We start from the raw sequence: 13136 nt of genomic DNA, 5'->3' as shown, positions 1-13136 counted from the left end.
TCGCTAAATAAATCACGACCTTTCACCTATAGAGGCACATGGTCTTGAAAGTTCAACAAGGAGGTATATACGCATTAGGAGCACATACCTCCTTGATTTCAAGGGTGATATCGTATACAGTATACATTATATCTAGCAGATTTTGATTTGCTACAAAGTGAGATTTTTGTCACGCCATGGGGAACTGTTCGTCTTAAAGTAGAATGATAAATTAAATTATAATAATGGTAATAATTGGGAAATAGGATAGTTCCCCAAATTTGATGAAGCGAATGAATCCTGTAGTCATTAATGGTGTCACGCCTTTCCTTGCTGCCAATTTGAATGAAGAAGTTTGGAAATGAAATATTGTTTTAACCATGCTGTCACGTCCCTTCAGCGTACAACGACAACAACAACAACAACAACAGCAGCAACAACAACAACGATAAAACGAAGTTTTGTTTCGCAAGTCAGGCCAATTTATCATCAAAGTTCAAACTCCCGTGTGATGTCCGCACTGTTGCACTATATCCCATCCCGGTCGTCCGTCTGTCTTGGCAAGTACATTAAACATAATCGATTTCACGTAATCTAATCGTGCACGCATGAAGTTGCACTGCATTCGACCGGGTGTCGAGTTTCAAGCCTGTAGATGATAATCCATTTAGGCACTTACAACAGTAGTTTCGTCTTAAAAGTACACGGTGGCTTAAACGTATTTTGAGTTTCGTATCCAAGTAAACGAGCCTGTTTCACCTCTATCCCGATATTTGCAATGAGAGTTCGCTTCAAACTTCGGACAGTTTGTTGTTGTCATCGCTACTGCTGAATTGTTGCTGTTTTGTTTTGTTCTGTATATTTGTATTGTCTTTTTTTTTTTTTTTTTTTTTTTTTTGGGGGGGGGGGGGGGGTATGTGAATAATGTTCGTAGAGTAGAGTATAAGGATAGATCGTATTACATTGTATTTAAACGCCGGAACAAAACGTGCGCGTCTGTATGAAAAGGCTTGTATACAGCCTCCTATCATGGATGGATTTCTCACAGGAATTCATTATCATTATCATCTCCCATAAGTTGTTCAATAAACTGGAATTTTATTCGCTTAGTTCTCCTCCATTTCGTTAGAATCTATGGGAAGGCGCAATGGTATGATTGAGGATGGTCTATTATACTTTCCAGGGACTTCGGCCGACTTCTCACCATGCAGATAAGCACCATGACCAACCTGTCCAGGAATTGACCTTTAACAAAACATTATTGTCATGACTGAAAGTGTCTACCGATTTGTACATGGGAATTGTAGTACAAAGCCATGAAAGTCTTTTATCATTCTTTCAGAAGCTGGAATTGCACCAAATTAAAGGAGACCTCCGCACGATTTTTCAGAATTTTCGCGCACTAAAGCAAGCGTTCGCGCACTCAGGTTGGCCATGCGTCCAGTATACATATATTAGGGAGCTTTAGATTTTAGACGCGCGGACGTTCAAAAAAGGGGAAAAAAACATGATCTGAGCGTGCACAGTAGCGCGGGTCAAGTTGGCTCACGCTTCTGCGCACGCTCAGATCATTTTTTCCCCTTTGAACGTCCGCGCGTCTAAAATCTAAACCGCCAGGGAGTTATATTCTCCCAAGGGATTATATTTTCCCGAAGCGCGCAGCGCTGAGGGAAAATATGATCACGAGGGAAAATATAACTCCCTGGCGTTCCAAAGATTGTTACATTCCACCCCCTACCAGTCGATATCTGTTATATTAGATGGCCTTGCCCTTGATTGTGCTTTACAGTATACAAATGATGCACAGGATAGAGTGCGTTAGTGGAGATGTAGCGCACTCGAGGGTATTTACAATTGTGAAACATGCACTACATTGTAAATACCCGAGAGTGAGCTGCATCTCCACTAACGCCACGAAATAATCCTGTGCATCATTTGTTTTATAAAATGGGTCGAAAACTAACAGCATTTTTCACGTACCTCTGTGGGTCAATACCAGTCAGCTACATAAAAAGTCAAGATGTCCGAAGATATTCGTCCCAAACATATTACGCACGAACACGTCGCACTCGGAAATCCCGCGCATATAAGTACTGTAAGTATAAGAGTATACGTACGCCACACATGTTATGCACACAAGAAAGGCCGGCCGGCAGCCCGAACTAGAAGTTGTTTACAGGATTGACAGCGCGTATAGTAGCGCGCGACGCACTTGTAACAACTGATTGAGTGCGCACTGCTAGTGTAAACATTGTGACGTCAGGCCGTGCATGTTAGTGAGAAATTAATGCAGGCACACGTGACTCATTTCAGCGCTTCCAATTGGCTACATTCTTGAACCCATTTTATAAAAGAGCCTACAGCGACGCATACCCTAACCGTTTATAATACTCTCATGTTAGCCCGACCAGACGCTGTGTGCGCGCTGTCGCGATTTTGTACAGTCTAGCGGCGACTGGACTGTGTAGTTGCTAGTATACTGTGTAGGCTCATAATGTCCTCTAACGACAGTAGGCCCTACTATTAATTAACGTTAACGTTAGGCTCAAGTCAAGTAACGACGCTTTAGGGCCCTATAGTTAAAAACTTAGATTAGGCTCAGGTCCAAAAGATCAACAGATGTTCTAGGGTCTACTCACAAAACAAATCTAACTTTAGCCTTAGGCCTAACGTTATGGCCTGCTGGCCAATTTTTATCATTTGACATTTCTTTCTACAGGTAGGCCATAAACTAGAACCTACGTCTAGATTCTAATGTTTGTTAAATGTTATAGGGCCTACTAGACGGACTCTATTCTAACGTTTAAAGTCCTAATTTAGATCTAACGTTAGGGAGTTCTAACGTAAGAATCTACGCGGTCTAACGTTACGTAAGTCAAACGTTAAAGAGTTAGTGTCTAGCAGGGCCTACATCACATGCGTCCAAATTGGCTCCCCAATCCAGTGCATCATCTTTTTCTAGGCCTAGGCCCCACCCTGTGATTTTTAGTCAATTCATCATGTGCCAGGACCGATATAGCCGTACCTAACGTGTTAGGCCTAACTTCTGTCATCAGGAATCTGCAGCAATTTCAAAATCAGTCTTTTTCCCCCTCTGTTGCAGAGATGAACATTGTAGAAACACAGTGATTTGCAAAGCAGTCTGCTCGGTGTCGTACTCGTAGTCCTCCACTTGTGGTTTATTCGATGTAACGTTAGGCTAGGCCTGGATCTAACGTTAGTCTAACTCTAACGTTAACTTGCGTCAATACAAAGATGCATGAATTGCCCTCGCTCTAAGAACTGAACTGAACAAAATGTCTCAAGACTACTAAACTCGCTTGTATTTTTTAGGCCATGTTTAGTGGAGATAGAATCCTTATCCTCCAAAATCTTATCGCGCTCGTCGTTTATTATAGACAAAACGGGGTTCCATTTTGAAGTGTGAATCCAAACTTCGGGGCTGAATGATACGTGCATACCTAAATGGTACATTGGGTAGGACCTACAGTACCACGGTACTTACGTTATTACACTGTACGTAACGTTTAGCTTTCCGAATTCCATCCAGGCAGGCCTAGCGCATAACGCTAATGTACTCCGCGCCGCGCCGTGCCGTCTACTCTCTCACGTATCGTGTGTGTGTGTGTCTGTGTGTGTGTGGTGGTGGTGGGGGGGGGGGGGGGTGAGTGGGAACAGATTATATTGATCCAGACTGCAGTTATCGATAGTAATCGTTTGCTCCTCCCATTTACCGAGTTAGGGCACGAATATCGCACGAGGCGCGAGATAATAAGCCACTGGTCTATTCAACAAGCTTAGGCGCGTAGCGCCGCGTTGAATAGACCAGTGGCGAATCTCGCGCCGAGTGCGATATTACGTGCCCCAATGCACGAACAAAATCATAAATTATTCGTTTTATACAACACCTTGTCCACAATCACAGTACTAAATTAGTGACCGCCAACTCAGGAAGGCCCAAAAATAAATGTAACAATTAGCCCGAGAATTGTAAACCACCCAGTGTACTGCTTTCAAACACTCGTCATGATTCGACCACACAGTCACAGGAATCACAAACTCTGCAGGGTTTGCATACCCATTCTACACTAACGTTCGAGTTAGGCCTGACTTTTAGGCCGATCTGAGATGTCGGTAGATCTAGTAGTAGGTCTAGACTTTGTCTATTTCCGGAAATGATTTTGTATAAAAACACAGAAAAAATAATCAAATTACGGTTTCTCAACTTGAAATGAAGTCTTGATTTTGGATCACTGTGGTCCACGTAGCAGATCAGAGTCAAAAGTAAAAACACAGCCGTAGGTAAGGCCGCAATACACGCAACTAGCTGCGCGTACACGTTAACGTTGCAGTACTCCGCCGCGCCTGGTCTGTGAGACTTACCGGCAGCGCAGCCGGTGTAGCGGCAGATAGCGTTCCGCGGCGTTTTTTTGTTCTAAAACGGTATCCGCCGGCAGTTATCGTTTCAATCGGCAGTTATCGTTCCGACATGGGCTGAAATCTGCCGCGATTAGTTACGGCAGATACTGTACAGCGGCGGATTTTGTACGTTCAGGCTACTACGTTGTAATAGCGTTGCTTAACCTGCCGCGTGCACGTGATCTTCGTCAGGGACTGTCGAAAGAGTTCCGCGCTGCGCGGATTAGGTTCCAAGTGGCTACTGTAGGGCTCACACCCGTAAATACAATGGACCGTCCCAGACCCCTTCACAAATTCGTACAAAGATAGGGCCTACCAAAATAAATGAAGAAAAAAATTAATTGAAAATCAATGATGTAGTTTGGCAAAAAACTGAATAGCTGTAGATATTGAGTATGAATTCCTCTACAAATTACATTTTGGTTGGAAGATGAAAGCTTTTCTGGTGGAATTTGAGGGGACTATATTTCATTGGGTACGTGTACGGAAAATGGGTGATATTTTGAGTGACAAGAACTCGTAGTCTGGCTTTGCGGACCCCTGGTCAGAATTTGAAACTGAATTATCCACCCTGAGAATTTGATGGATGAAAGGGTATATCTAACTTATCCAGGTTAGTGAAGCTGAAACACCTCATTTCTCCCAGCTATTTTAAAGAATTTTTTGAAATTTGATTTTAACACACATCCCTATGGGGAAATATTTATGGGTGTGAGCCCTGTATTGCATGCTACCAATAGTTGCGCGAGCTTTACGGCAGCCATTTTAGTAAGCAAAATGCTGCATGAATCGTCACGAGATGGAGTGAATTCTGCCTCCCTATGAATACACAACAGGGACTTATGCCTCTCTTTGAATACGCTACAGGGACTCACGGTTGACATTTTTATAATCTGTTGACATTTTTATAATCTGCGGACATTTTAGTAAGCAAAGTGCTGCATTCACCGAGGCATGATACCTGCACCGAGGTATGATACCTGCACCATGTGCACTGGAGTGAATTCTGCCTCCCTTTCATTTTCTCGTTTGAGGGGGAGCCGAGGGGAGGGGGGGGGGGAGGGAGGGGGAGGGATCATAATGCTATTCAAAAGCAGCATTTCTGCCTCCTTATGGAATAGAATTAAAGATTGCTCTTTATTTTTTCATTTGTAATCTTTACAGTTATAAAGCTATATAAAAGAAATACACCTGTGTTCATAAAAGCGTTTCTTATCCCATTTGTATTTTTCTCTCTCTCTACAGATCTCATCACAATTTTGTACAAGGCACCCTTTAGGTTTCAATAAATCTGAGACTTACTCTTCAGCCATGTGAAATTGTCCCAAAGTTATATCAATCGAGATATCTAATGCACAATTGTGGGACAGCCCCCAAATTACTATTTTTTAATAATATGTGAAGAAATTTGGAAGCTTTATGTGACTTTGCACAAACTCTCCTGATTTGTACACGCGTACAAACACACACACACACACACACACACACACACACAGGGATACGGCGCAGAACTAGACGTATTCGACGAAAATCGAGGCTTTTCCTGCTTGCGTAATGAATATTTATAAGATAATTTCTCACCTGGCTACGAAAAAAAAAAGATACGTGCTGACCAGAGCTAGCTGCTCCACATCAACCACGGAATACCGGTCTGGAGTGTAAGTCGGAGGCAGCGAAACAGCAGCAGCGAGGGGCGGAAGCAGCAAATATAGAGGTATTGTCCGTGAAACTCGAAATGGAAGCAGCGAACAAGCAGGGGCGCATTGGCAGAAGCAGCGAAAAGAAGAAACCACAGTGAGAAGCAACGATATTAACGATACCTGCGCTTCAGAACAGTATCCGCCCAGTGTTAGGACACGATCTGCCGGCGGATACTGTTTAGAACAAAAAAACGCCGCGGAACGCTATCTGCCGCTACACCGGCCAGCACGTAGTTTTGCTGGCGCTTTGCTTGTGTGAGCGGCCGTGCATTAGTAGCCCCCCGCGAAGCCGTGCTATAGTACCTTCGAGCCGTGCAATAGGCCCATGTCAAGGGCCTATTGCACGGCTGTCACACTCAACGAGTTTGATAGGTATTTTCTATTGAATGTCATGTGACATGTTCTTGGCCATGCAATCACAATTCGACATCATTCTAAGGTGTTGTATAATAATTACTGATGCATGGCTGGGCGTCGTGATCCAAGCCAAAAAAGGAAAAGCATCCAGTAATTTTGTCATCGGGTAACACGACAGAAAAATGGGTTTTTTGACAAGAAAATTACCCATTCTATAAATCAGATGACGCACATGTCTTTTCGTGCGTCAGTCAGAATATAGTGTGCATGCGGTAACTATGGAATTTAGCCTAAACCCATGCACTCGGCTTCCGGGGGCCTCGTGGGTTAAGCATTCCATAGTTACCTTATGCACACAATTCCGACTGACGCACTCAGACCTGTGCGTCATTTGTATACTGACGCACTCAGACCTGTGCGTCATTTGTATATTATTTCCTTGACAAGTGTCCATTATGCATTAGACTATTCTGAGGCGCCATTTTGATACCATGCAGTCATCAACTGGACAATTCGGGCGACTTCGTTCATTGCTGCTTGACGAACCATGTCACGTACTACGCTATAATATCCAGGTAAGCAGCGACCGGGCTGGAACTCAGTTCGGAACGATGATCTTATTGCTATTCATTATCCCAAAATAAAGGCATAATCAATTTGTTTACTATACATTATAACTGCAAGTCAATGTAGTTCAGTTGAATGCAAAGAGCAGCTCATTTTTCGATCACAATGACGCGGAATGGGGTTTCGTTAAAATCACTGATAACGCCTGTCATATCTCCGAACTCCTATACTGAACAGTTAATATCATAAATGTTTTTTTTTCCATTGCGTAAACCTACTACTGAAAATAGAAAAGGTATCCTTCATCTGCAAAATTATAAGTAATGCGCGATAAAGCGTGCTCTATATACTGTCTTGTCCAGCCCTGTCAACAATTAGTCATCATATCACACGGAATTCTGGGAATCCCAAACTTTACTGATTCCTTTCACAATATGCTCAGACACCAAATCTGAAGCAGAACATCATCTTTTTTTAAGTGCACTTTATCTTCTTTGCACGTGAGTATAGAAACTAGTGCAAAAGGTAAAGTGGGGTATTTGCTCTGTAAGTCGAAGTTGAGGGAAGTGCGTGTGGATCTTTAATTTCGGGCGTGTCGTGTCCTGGAGCAATATTTAATTGTCCACTGTGTTGCAGTCACACCACCGGAGTGTGTACTAATAGATGCATTCAGTCCGAGTACACTGTACTTTTCATTTAGCACGAACCATCCTCCCTTCTATTCCTAGGAATGTCTATATGGGTGCATTGATGCAGTTCGGGCAAGGAGTACTGAGCATTGCTCATGAGAATGTATTCCCATTCGTATCGTAACTAATTTGGGATTGTGTGTCATTACTTGTGTACATGGCAGACTATTCTGGGTGTTATTATTTCGATAATGGAAAAAGAAACCCACAACGGCATGATTGTGTCGTCTTTGGGTGCGTTTATAAGATTTTTCTTCAGGCCAAACAGTGTTTCTAGCAAGAAAAAAAAAATCTTATAAACGCTAGCCGTGATTTAAATGAAACAGTGTTTTGAAACACTGTTTCAAATCGCACAAGATACTCAGTAGTGCGTTTCAAAATAGTGTTTCTGTAGAAACAGTGTTTCAAAAATCTTATAAACGCAACCGCGATCTCAAATACTGTTTAAATGACGTCACAATGCCTTGCGCGCGCCCTGTTTGACCTTTTGCCGAGGAACAAACTGCGCACAGTGAGTTGCGCAATGGCACATACACCTCCCTGGTCTGAGCGAGAGCCCAAACACGCTCGGGGAAAAAAAAATCTTATAAATGCTCTCCTGACAAAACCGTGTTTCAAATCAGTGTTTCGAATCAGTGTTTCAAAACAGTGATTCTCGGCACGCAAAATCTTATAAACCGCGGCCATGGTGTGACGATGACAGTGGAGTCCCGGGATTCCCATTCTTTATAGAGGAAGACCGTTGCATGTGCGGATCCACATAGGATGAAAGTTCAGAAATATCTATACGATTTTCTGATAGAGCATGAAATGAGACGGATTAAAACCTTTAATCAAAGCTACACACTTTTCACGAAAGAGTGATATAGGTCATACTCGGACATGCAAATCAAATGAGGTGGTAAAAGCATGAATCGACAAATGCATTATACATATGCATACTTTTATGTATCATTTTGTAGATGATGGAAATAAATTGTATTTTATTGTTATCGGATTGTTGGTAGCCAAACAAGCCTGTCAATCCTGCACTTCGCGTAGATTTTACGTATAAGCACGAAGTCGAGATCTGGTTCAGCTTCGTGAGAGCGATTTAACCAGTTAGAAGAGCGCAGCTGCAGCAAAAGCAGCTAGAGAATTCCACGTGGCCGGAGAACACTTCCCGACAAGCCCGTAATCACAGACACGCTATTCAATTTTGCTCAAATCAGAAACAATAAAATCTAACTAATAGATAAGATCCAACTGTAATTCGCGAATTTCGCGAATCACAGTTGGAATTTAACAACACGAGAAAATTTCTCCATGCGCTAAGGTAATACTGCATTTGCAATAGCGTTGTTGTCAATATTCCTGAAAACAGCATTTCGCGAAAATGTCTGTAATTTCCCGAACCCTCGCAAATCTTTTTGTGCAGTCTCGAACGTTCGCAACTGAAACTTCGCGAAGTCTGTCACGTGACCAGACCACCACCTGTTTGTGGTGGTGCTTAAGCGCGCGATCATTGGAATGTAGGTGTGTGTATTGTTACGTCACAATCATTGCTGTTGGACGGCGCGCGCTTTTTTTTATCTGTTGCGCATGCGCACCAGTCACCCTACCTTCGAGAACTTATCGAGAACTGAAATTTTGAAAAGTTTGGCTGCCAGTGTGAACGGAGGAGCAAACTTCACGAAGAGTTCTTGATAAGTTTTACCTGTGTGACGGCGGGCTGTACAGTATGAAGAGTTTGTTCGTAAAAACCGATAAGTCCATATTTGCCAAATGGAGATATTTGCGATTAAAGGTCAAGAAAAATAAAGAGAATAATAAGAAATTTTTGCTTCTTTTGACCATAACTTTAAAAATGTACATTTATATAAATTATGTAGTGACCAATATATCATTTAAAAGGTATTATTTTGTACTTTATGACAGAGACCGTACTTCAAAATCTTCAAAAATGGACTTATCGGTTTTTTTCAAACAAACTCTCCAGTTTCAGAAAACGTTGAAAACCACATTAAGTTGAAAAATCATAACTCGTATAAGACATTTCATGTAGGCCTACTAGATATTCCACAATTTGGTATTATTTTAGTAGCGTTGTGCCGGATGAACGGTAAGCTTTGTGACTACATTGAAAATTATTCCGAAAACAAGGAACTTTTCACACACCTGTTACAATGAAGCATTTTTAAGTCGAAATTTAACACGTTTATTCTGTTTGAGAATCTATGCAAGGAACACACCCAAAAAAAAATCCGTAATAACTTATTGAAATGACAGCTATTACAAGTACCTTGTATATAGTATAATACATATATCATGTTCAAGCTTGTTTCAATAGGCCTACGTACCTATATATTCTTTTAACATAGTCTATAGCCACTGTAGCATTCAATATTCTTAGAAACGACTGAATGCCAATAATTCAGCTATATACAGTACATCAATGACATGTAAATTGGTCTGGTCCGTTCCATTCTTGTAGGAATATACATTTTCAAAGACAGGAAAGAAAATAAAAATATGTTCATTGCTCCAAGATAAAGCGTAAGTGTACGAGAGGATTTCATGATTAATTTGAGGATTAATTTGAATTAGCCACTACATATACTTGATGTCAATAAATCCTTGTAAAATCAATTAAGAAACCCCCAAGCAGTAATAGCTAAAGAATAGGTTTCCTATATATATATCAAGAGCAATGGTGGTGAAAAGTACGCCTGCATTCGCATCATGCATGCAGAATGGCTGTGCCATGAAAAAACAACAACAACACAGGATTAAGAAGAAGAGAAGAAGAAGAAGAGGAAGAGGAAGCCTCAGTGCGTGTGATAGATCACCTGCGTCAAAATTGATTTCAACCTTTTGGACACCTTGTCACAAGCTGAATAGATCAATAGACCTAAGACAACAGACAGGTAGGCGCATTCGGCTGTTCGCTCTCTATTGTTTTGAAAAGTGCAAAATGATGTCAACATAAGACCACCCGTCTAGCTTGCGACGTCCAGCAATGGCATGACAGAGGACATAATCAAGGCATGTATTCTCCACGGCAAGTTATTAATAGACAAAAACTATCGATCTTCAACCTTGTTGGAAGTTGGTACGTCCTCGTGTAAGTAAAACAAGATCCATTCCAATAGACAATGATCTTTTATGATTATTATGTATATTAGCTGTACTCACCGGGCATGTTTTCAATATGTCCAGCCTTATGAGATAGGGCGCGTCCGTGTTAACGGTAATTGCTAATCTCGAACGAGACTGAATATTATACAAGTGAACGTGATGGTGAACTGTTATTGACCTGTTGCGTGTACTCGGAGTGCACTCCGACAACAAACAAATATGATTGTTCTAACAATAAGGCTACAAGTCGCTAGGGACTGGCAGAGGTATATTGCGCATACATCGGACAGGTGTGTTAAAGTGACACTACGGTCTTCCCTGGAGACTCCGAGACAAAAGTTCACAGTTCTGACATCTATTTCTGCTACGGTGTTCCGTTTATTCAAGGAACCCATTGTTTGATCAGTCCTGATTTTTACTGCTAATGGTATGTTCGTTGTTGGAAAGCACATTCAGCGATTGGGTCGTTTCCCACGTTTGGGGGAGGGGATACACAACATTTAAGTTGTTTATGAATGTGACAAGAATTTATAAATTATGGAGCTAGCTCTTGTGGACAAATCCTTCACGCTCTGTGGATTTCTACTCTTTTATATATTCAGAGGTACAATGCACATGTTTTGTAGAGAGCATTTTCTTTGACATGAGCATTGTCAAAGGCTGTCAGCTATCAAATCGCTCTCACGAGGCAGCTCGAGCTCCCTATTAGTCTTTCTTTGCTTCTTTGGTCATTCTTTCATTTTCCCAGTCCTATATTCAGTGATTCAGTTATTCATTCATTGACGGTCTTTTAGCACAGAGCGTCATTTATTGTTATTCTCCGGGATATTCCGGGTGCCAAGTATACAAGGACCTGCATGACAATTTTAACATTGTGCGTATAAGAGTGACGAGCCAAGCATGAGTTTACCGTTACCGTTTTAATGATATACATTCATTGTTATATGATTATATCACAAACATTATATTCATTATCTGTGGCAAAATAATTTGGTCTACGGTAATGAAAGCACATCGAACATTGTTCTTCTTGTCGGTGTTCTATAAAATGTTCGATGTTAACCAATTGACCCATGATGGTTCGATACACACTTTCAAATCGGTGCTTATTTTGCTTACTTATCTTCTGTTTATGTTGATATTTTTTGCGCATAGAACTGTAGAAGATCCCCAGGTTTGACTTCATCGTCTGAAAATTTTGCATCCGACACTGTTATAGAACTCTGTCATTATTACTGCCACAAAAGCGCCACTGTTCACAGGGTTCGCTTTCGGTATTATACTGTTGTGTTTTAAAGAAGGAAGAGAGAGAAAAAATGGGGCCCTACACGGTATATACTATTCGACCTAGATTTACTTGACAGAGGTCTAAAAACTGCTAAATAAAACGTCTTCACAGGAATTAATTACACAATCATTACAGAGGAGGGAAATACATCTTTCCACACTACTATTTGGTCATTGACCTCGTGTTTTGGTTGACATATTTGATTGATTATTCTGCTTGAAATACTGACATAAAAACATTGAGTGGCCAATGTTATCTAAATTATTGCTTTTAAGCCATATCTCCATCTCTTTAAAACAATCTTTATACGACAGATTGAATGTTCCAATAATCAGTCATATTACCACTTGACCGAAGTCCGTATACCAAGCAAATATCATCGCGAAATGGAAGGGGGGATCTTTTGGCAAGTCATACATTGGCTGTTTGTTTGAATGTTATAGGATATCAACAATAATTATTTTAGTAATGACTCATGGAGGCTCGAGAAAATGAGCTAAGAGATTAAGGCATCATTATGACGGAATCGAATTTATTCCCTTGTGATTTATGCATTCTGCTTTGAGCATATGCATGATGAATGCGTCATTTCATTAATAAAGTATGTATAAAAATGAAATTCATGTTCACAAATTCCACGTCGCACAAGATGAAGACCGACATTGTACAATGCGACATGCTATACCCGATTGAACCCGCTGCCTAACTGCTTCGCAGTCAACACATTTTTTTTTTCAGTCCATGCGGTAGTCCTCTTAATTCCTTCCAAAACGCCAAAACTGAGACAATTTTCATGTTAGTATATAGTACCAATGGTAATATTGATGATGACAGCGATAAAGATGATGATAGTGGAAAAGTCTTGTCTGATGGTAGACTATTTCATTCTTACTGCTTTTCTATGCATGTGGTCCCTATATTATACTCTATAGTAATTGTTCAACGACTGACAGAATTCGGACTCGTTACAGGTCTGCTGTCTAAAACAAAACAAAACAAAAATACCTATAACTTTCTTAT

The sequence above is a fragment of the Diadema antillarum genome, unplaced genomic scaffold, assembly GCF_040938485.1.
Source record: "Diadema antillarum isolate AM-2024a unplaced genomic scaffold, OU_Dant_1.0 seq00001071_RagTag, whole genome shotgun sequence".
NCBI lineage: Eukaryota > Metazoa > Echinodermata > Echinoidea > Diadematoida > Diadematidae > Diadema > Diadema antillarum.
The sequence above is the reverse complement of the archived record's forward strand: the minus strand, read 5'-3'. Positions refer to the sequence as shown.